The sequence below is a fragment of the Peromyscus leucopus genome, chromosome 6 (assembly GCF_004664715.2).
Source record: "Peromyscus leucopus breed LL Stock chromosome 6, UCI_PerLeu_2.1, whole genome shotgun sequence".
In the NCBI taxonomy this organism is placed as follows: Eukaryota; Metazoa; Chordata; class Mammalia; order Rodentia; family Cricetidae; genus Peromyscus; species Peromyscus leucopus.
In genome coordinates, this window is record NC_051068.1 from 50132676 (window position 1) to 50141069 (window position 8394).

An 8394-nucleotide genomic window follows, 5' to 3' on the forward strand; every position below is an offset into this window, starting at 1 on the left:
TAATGACTGCAAATTTCTCACAAATTTTGGAATTATGCAGTATAGTGACTTCTAACCTGTCATTTGATGCAAGATTATTTTGGTTTCTAGGGATTCATGATTCCATTTAAAAGAGAGTTTTTTTTTTTTTGCTTCTGTGAAAATGTCATTATATATTTTTTTACAGTGATTTCAATAAATCTGCGGATTGCATTGAGCAGTTTGTATGTTTAACAATAGGGATTTAGTCTGAGAAAACGTGATGCTATTCTATTTTACTTACTCATCATTTCTTCCATCAGTGTTTTATGATCTTCATGGTATAATTATATTTCATCCATTTGTTTATATTTATTTATATGTAATTTTATTACTATTGTAATTGTGACACTTTTATTTTGGAAAAATATGCTATTGATTTATAACATGATACAGATTTTATAGGTTTTATAGGTTGGTTGTATATTCTGGAAGACAGAAAATTACTCTATTTTATTATAAAGTAAGGGTTACTGTGACTGAAGATACTAAAATACCAGATCAATATGTGTAGTACACAAAGCAGCTATTTCAATTCTCTGCTCCTAAAATCCACTTAATGTATCATCCTTAGAGAGAGGACATATCATAAATTACACTGATAAAAACAGACAGGGCATTTGTTCTTATATCAACGGCTGAAATAGATAAAATTGTGAGAAGTATTTATTAGATCTAATAGATTTTTGTGGCACCTTTGGAATTTTCTATATATAAAATCTGTCATCTCCCCACATTGTATTGCAATGTGTTCTTTCTGTTTAAATCTGCTCTGTGCAGGAATGGAACACTAGGTGAACAAAAGCAAGAATGATTCTACTTGTGTTATTTGTGTTCTTAGCAGAAAGTTTTCAGAAATTCCACTTTGGTGAAATGTTAGCTTTTGGCTGATAAATGACCTTCAGTACACTGATGTATGGACCTTATATTCCAACTCCATCCCATATTTGATAAAAAAAATATAGAAATTTATTAAATGCCTTTTACACACCTATAGAAATGGCTTTCTGTCTCTTTACCTTTATTCAGTTGAAGCATCGTGTTTATCAATTTCTGCACATTAAATATTGTTGCATCACTAAGGTTAATACCTTCCCTCCTGTTGAATAGGTTTTTATCAGTATATAGTTGAATTTATTTTCCTAGAATTTTGTTGAGGATATTATTTGGATCCATGATCAATAAAGCAGTGTTCCTGTGGTTTTCCTTTCAGTTCCTGCTTCCTCGTGTGGTTTTGATGTAAGGATACTTCTTGTCTTATGGAAAACTTTTGTGTATAGTTTTGTCAAGTAATTTGCACATTTCTTCAAGGTTACCATAACTTTTTATAATAACTTCTCATGAGGCCTGCTGTGTGCATAGTGTCAGTTTTACTGTGTTCATTTTCATTTCTGATTTTACTAATATGAGCCCACTCTCTTTTTCGTAGTCTAGCTAAGAATTTCTGTATATTTTGTAATCTTTTGAAGATCTAGATCTTCACTGAATTTTACATATTGTTATATGTACTTGACTTATTTTCATCAATATCTTACTATATCTTTACTCCTGTGATTTTTAAAGGTAGCATTTTTGCCTTGTTTCTTTCGATGTGTTGGAGTGGGGAAAGATACTTCCTCCCAATTCTCTTCTGATCCCAGCAGCAGTAAGTAGTCATCTCAGTTTTTGTTCTGGAAAAAAAGTATTATGTAACTTCAGATTTTTCAAACAAATTAAATAAGAAAATACTTAGGACCTGTCTTTCACTTGTTACAATTAATAAGATTTTTTTCTCTCAGTGTCAGAGTTAACCAACTTTAATTTAGGAACCAAAAATTTCCCTGTCTTCTGTAACTGCTCCACTTCTCCATACTCAAGAATTGACTTTCTTTATCTTTACATATAACTTGTTTCAGATAACATTATCATACAAATAACTAAACACTGGCTAAATCCAGAGGCACTTGATAGGGGTTAGAGTCACTGACATAAACAGCTTCACAGTCACCCAATTAAAGAAAGCTCTATTCATCTGCACCAAGACTGTATAATACTTAACAATTAGTAGGAGACTATTTTTCTACTGTAAACATACTACATACCGCTCCAGGTGTACATGCCCATTTGAGGAAGAAACAACAGTAGCCAGGTATAAAAGAGAATTCAACTCAAAGAGTTACAATTGTAGCTTTCATTGTGGATGCCTTGAGCCTTTCTATTCTTGCTGCTTCATCCTTCCTAGAATGATCTGTTCACCTCCTTTCAAAGCTGAATTCTTTCTTAGTAATTCAGGTCACACAGAAAAGGGGTTTTGCAGTTAGGCCTTTCTGGCTACCAAATTTATTCACATTTTATATACTCATGATTATTTTCCTTCTTTATCACAAACTTCATTATATAAAAATAACTTTATTTGACTAACCAAAGTCTGCTAACCATCTAGGAATTACTATTCATATACATAGACACACATTTACTATTTAATTAATAATTTTGCATAGGATTATAATTACTTGAATTGATGAAGAGAATATCTCTATAATGTAGTACTTGTACTTGTATTTATAGTACTACTGTTAGCTATGTTACAGAAGCTACTTAGGCATTCATCAACAGAGGAATGGACATAGAAAGCTTTGTTAAATACTCAAGCTGTCATTCTCCCTTCCAAACATTTTTGTCTCTACTCATAGATTTGTGCTACTCTCAAACTTAGGCAGTGAGACCTCTTTTCAATATGATTAATGGTTAATGCAATGGTTCATTGGTGGTTTGGGGGATAGTATAGTCAGAGTGCTCAACTATAGATAAATGTTCTATACCATTCCCCAAGCCACCGAATACCTCACACAACGCCATAGACTAGGGGGATGAATGAATCCAAAGGCCAGAGGAGAGGGAGGGGAGATTTGAAATGCATGATATGACTTTCACATACATGAATTTACAGCATCTGTGTTTATCTACACACATAGACATACACAAGATCCCACCAGTCAAAATTCTAGGATGAACAAGGTTAAGACTTCATTGTTCCCACCACTAGGTGAGGAATTATGGACAGATGATGGCTACTGGGGAAAAAAGGAACATTTTTATTTTGGGTATTGAGGTTGGTATATATCCCACAAGACAGTGTACAGCTAGACACCTGTACATTTATAGGCAGCACTAATAAAACTTAGTGATGTATTGACTAAAAAAAAAAGCAGAAGAAGAAACAAAGTTGTGAAGCAGATGTATTGGTGGTTCCTGGGAGGACCTGGAGAGAGGTTGTGGGGTGCGTAGACATAAGCAAAACATATTGTATACATATTTGAAAATTGTCTACCTATTATTTTAAAATGTTATGAAAAATAGAAACAAGATGTGGGTATCCCAGAGATACCTCAGGTGATGAAATAAGAAAGATGAGTTGCATCTGTAGAACCAACATAAAAAATGCTAAGTAGAAAGATGAATACTTAAAATCCCAATGTTGGAAAGGGAGAAACAATTTTGGCTCCTTGGACAACCGGATTTATGAGCTCACTGTCTCAGAAAACAAGATAGATGACAGCTGATAAATGATTTCAGAGAATGACCTCTGGCTTCCATACATACATGTGTATGTGGGCATGCCCACACAATAGGTACATGAACACATCAGTAATCATCTATACACACGAAAAAAATAAACTCATTAGAATTTTATTCAATTGTAAAATATGAAATCATGTTGTTAATGGAAAATGGATGCAACTGGAGATTATGAAGCAAATTATTTCAGTCTCAGAAAGACAAATATTTTTCACTTGTTAATTATAGATTTGTATTAAACCATAAAACTGTGTGTGTGTACGGCATGAACATAGAAGCAAAAACAAGTAAATAAGACTGTTGCAGGTCAAAATAGGACAAAGAGGTGAGGGTAAAAAAAGGAGAAGGTAATAGAATAAGTGATTAATATGGTCAAGGTACATTATATGTTTACGTTATATGCTTATATGAAAAGGTCCTTATGAAACCTCACACTATGTACAATGAATATGCACCAAAGAAAATGTTATTGCTAGTGAAGCCATGCCAATGCAAAATCAAATGTATGCACTCAAGCCAGTGAAAGAACATTTGCTTCTCATAGACTGTTATCCTCTCACATTTTTGTTCAGTGTGTAGGCTATGTGAACTGCCCATACCTCTCTACAATGCTACTCTTCTCCACTGAATGACTGAAAACTTAGAGTGGAAATTGAAAACTATTTGCAAACATCCCCATTAGGCTATTTTTATTATATAGCCAAACTTGAGAGTCAATGTCTCACATATCTTTGTGCCTATACATGTAATCCTGCAATCCTGGTATGGAATTCCTGTATGACACTTATAATGGAGAAAGACATGGCAGACATAACTCATGAATCAGGTGCTTCGACATGTTTCTCTAGCGCGAAACGGTTCTTTATTCCTACTCTGGTGAAAATAAATCCGGCTGGCTATTAAAAAAATTTTGAAATCTGTGAAAACCACTAGTTTTGAGACTCCGTTTCCTAGAACTTTTCACTACTTGTTTTAGCCTGAGGCAACAAATTGCTTTTTCAGACTCAAAATGATACTTACCCTCTTGAAGGCTTTTCTCTACCCAAAATAGAAGTTTCGAATTTTTGCACTTGAGACGTTTTTGTATTATTCTTTAAAATATATATATGTCAGAAAGTCAATGTAATCATATACATTTGCTATAAAGGATGAAATATACCTTTAAAATACTTACTTTGATAAAAGGAATTGCAGTCATGAACACATTGGAAAACAGATAATTCTTTATGTTTGAGGCTGATAGAGGATATTCTCATGTAATCCAAATCAATCTTAACTTCAGGCAAATGAAGTCTCATTTTTGAGTTTCTTTTTATTGTTGTTTTGTTTTGTTTTTTTTCTTAGTGTCTGAAAGGAATTTCATTCCAACTAGGGAAGGCATTTTTAGAGGGCATATAATATAAATGATGACAGGTTTATAAAGGAGTAACTATTATTGTTGAAGGTATCTGCTACTTTTTCATGTGATTTCTTTGCCCTTAGCTAATGCCGCAGAACCACCATACTTATACAAGGCAATAATTTTTCTCAGAACTTTGGGATATTTATAATTCCATGCTATATATGTTTAAGCCACTTTTATGACTTATGATAATCTCTTTTCTAGAGACATGACTATTTATGAAAGGTAAATTTATATAAGCAGTATTAAGGAACTCCACAGAAACTTAACATTCAATGGCATTGTTGCACTAAAGTTTCATTTTTCATTTTTATTTTTTGGTTTTCATACATGACTATTCTATTTACATTATTTCCACTCTCTCCACTCTAACTATTCTCATGTCCCTCCTACTTCATTCTTAAATTCATGACATTTTAAAATTATTATGAATGCGCACACACACACACACACACACACACACACACACACACACTGAGTCCATTTAGTGTTATACATATGCTTACCACTGTAGATTGGATAACTGTTCACAGGCTTCATCTCTGGAGGAACCAGATTATCTCTCAGCAGCCAGTATCCTGTAATGTTTCATCTTTCAAGATTTCCCCCTTCCACATTGGGATGTAGACTGGAGTTGTCAGTGTGCAGATAACTATATTGTTAAAATTTCATGGGTGCAAATCCCTGACGTATATAGAAGACACTATTTCATAGTGAATGTCCTAGTTTAGTGGTTTTTAAAATCTCTCTGCCTTCTTTCCCTTGATCTTCTCTGGTCCTTAAGTGTAAGGATTCTGTTGTAGGTATATCAACTGGGCATAGACATGCCACAGGCAGCTGTTCTCTGCATTTTGACCAGTTATGAATTTCTGTGATGATCTCTATCTGCTGCAAAAAAGAAAGAAGGAAGGAAGGAAGGAAGGAAGGAAGGAAGGAAGGAAGGAAGGAAGGAAGGAAGGGAAAAAAAGAACAGAGAAATTGTGATGGGGAGAGAGAGCTTCACTTCTCTGTAATATAATGATAGGTGTCTAGAATGGAGTTAGAAAGTTCTAGATTAGGAAAGTGGCAGTAATAGGTTCTCTTCTTCTAGGGTCCATGATTACACCAGCCACAGGAAGTGGGCTATGTTTTCAGCACCAAGGATGAATTTACTCCTGTCAAATGGGCATTAAGTCCAATAGATGACTGTTGGTGCACCCAAGATAGAATCGCCGCTGCTGCTCCCTTGGGCAGGCCTTGCTCTGCTGGTCGTTATTGTGGTTCACAGGCTGGGTCGGACTTCTCTTGCATTTCTCCCCATGAACTTGTGTAGCAACTTCTAATACTGTTAATGCCCCCAATAGGTCTTACATTCCATTTTTTGAGGCAACAAAGAGTACCAAAAATAGCCTGTATTGTTTTTGGAGTCTCTTGGACTTTTCTGATCAACAACTTGAAGGGTATAATGCTCCACTCAATAGCCATAAGAAATTGAAAAAAAAAAAAAAAAAAAAAAAAAGCCCACTGAAGTTTCTTAACTCTTAATACAAACTGATCTTTCTGGGGGAAATCCTTAGTATCTCATAGGTCAGGGCTAGATTTATAAAAAGCAAACAGCAAATAATTATGTCCATGATATTAGGAGCAACACATAGATATTAATTTAAATACGCAATAAGAATATCATTGATCTTTCTATTGTGTTCGCAGCCATCGCCACTCCGCCGCCGCTCCCTAACGCCAGCGCCACCTCTGGCTTGCAGAGCTCCAGCTGCAGGAGAAGGCGGGTAAGTAAGGAGGTGCCCATACCATGGCTCGTACAAAGCAGACTGCCCGCAAATCCACCGGTGGTAAAGCACCCCAGAAACAACTGGTTACTAAAGCCGCTCGCAAGAGTGCGCCCTCTACTGGAGGGGTGAAGAAACATCATCGTTACAGGCCTCCGTAAAATCAGACATTATCAGAAGTCCACTGAACTTCTGATTCACAAGCTCCCCTTCTAGCGTCTGGTGCGAGAAATTGCTCAGGACTTCAAAACAGATCTGCGCTTCCAGAGCGCAGCTATTGGTGCTTTGCAGGAGGCAAGTGAGGCCTATCTGGTTGGCCTTTTTGAAGATACCAACCTGTGTGCTATCCATGCCAAACGTGTAACAATTATGTCAAAAGATATGCAGCTAGCACGCTGCATACGCGGAGAACGTGCTTAAGAGTCCACTATGAGGGGAAACATTTCATTCTCAAATTTTTTTTTTCCTCTTCTTCCTGTTATCAGTAGTTCTGAATGTTAGATATTTTTTTCCATGGTGTCAAAAGGTACCTAAGTATATGATTGTGAGTGGAAAAATAAGGGACAGAAATCAGGTATTGGCAGTTTTTCCATTTTCATTTGTGTGTGAATTTTTAATATAAATGCAAGATGTAAAGCATTAATGCAAGCAAAATGTTTCAGTGAACACATTTCAACAGTTCAACTTTATAACAATTATAAATAAACCTGTTAAAATTTTCTGGACAATGCCAGCATTTGGATTTTTTTTTAAAATAAGTAAATTTCTTATTGATGGCAACTAAATGGTGTTTGTAGCATTTTTTATCATACAGTAGATTCCATTCATTCACTATACTTTTCTAACTGAGTTATCCTACATGCAAGTACATGTTTTTAATGTTGTCTGTCTTCTGTGCTGTTCCTGTAAGTTTGCTATTAATATATATTAAACTATAACAAAAAAAGAATATCATCAAGGAAAATTGTACATAAAATCCATTAATATAACCTCAGTATTACAGCAGGGTAATTAATCAATAAAATGTATTGAAAGGAGTATTTCATTACTTAACTTCTATTTATAAACAAATTATTGGCCCAGAGGAGCCCGCCTCAAGGGGCAACTGCCTGAAGACCAACTCAGCTGCCATCCACTCCCAGATCTATTGCTTTGAGTAGGTCAAATTCAACACCTACTCCTTCTATGAGCTGATGGACGTCAAGGAGAAGCCAGTGCTACAGAACCGGATCAGGGAGTGGGTCATTGCCACTGAAGACCTGAAGCATGGCCATGATAGATGGTGATGGCAGCAACTGACACATGCCATGGAGCAACCATGGGGAGCTTGAGGGACCCATGGAGGCCTGGCAGAGCCCACAGTATCTCTGGAGCAACTGAAAAAAAGGCAGGTCCTATGGGAAGATGCTTTTAAAAAGTGGACACATGAAATTGGAAAGAAAGATGGAGACTCACAAAGAGTGGGTGAAGCAAAACATGAAACAGTATAAGTGGTGAAGGAGGGTATGGGAGTAATACAGGAGCAGGGCTGGAAAGTAATTTGGGAGCACAGCCACTGCGGACAAGGAACATGAGTTTACTGAGTAGAACTGGCCCTATGCTTGTGGGCCTGCTGACAGCTTAAAGTAGCCACTATTGCTCTCTGTGCTT

At 36.0% G+C, this 8394-nt stretch overlaps 1 non-coding gene and 1 pseudogene across 1 annotated transcript; one reads left to right on the forward strand and one right to left on the reverse strand.

The window, feature by feature from the left end:
* Positions 1–481: 481 nt before the first annotated feature.
* On the reverse strand, positions 482–669 carry LOC114691754. The gene has a single exon (XR_003734267.1). It is a non-coding gene; the product is annotated as a U2 spliceosomal RNA (small nuclear RNA).
* A 6076-nt stretch (positions 670–6745) lies between these two features.
* Positions 6746–7472, forward strand: LOC114691732 (annotated as a pseudogene).
* The last annotated feature ends 922 nt before the right edge of the window (positions 7473–8394 follow it).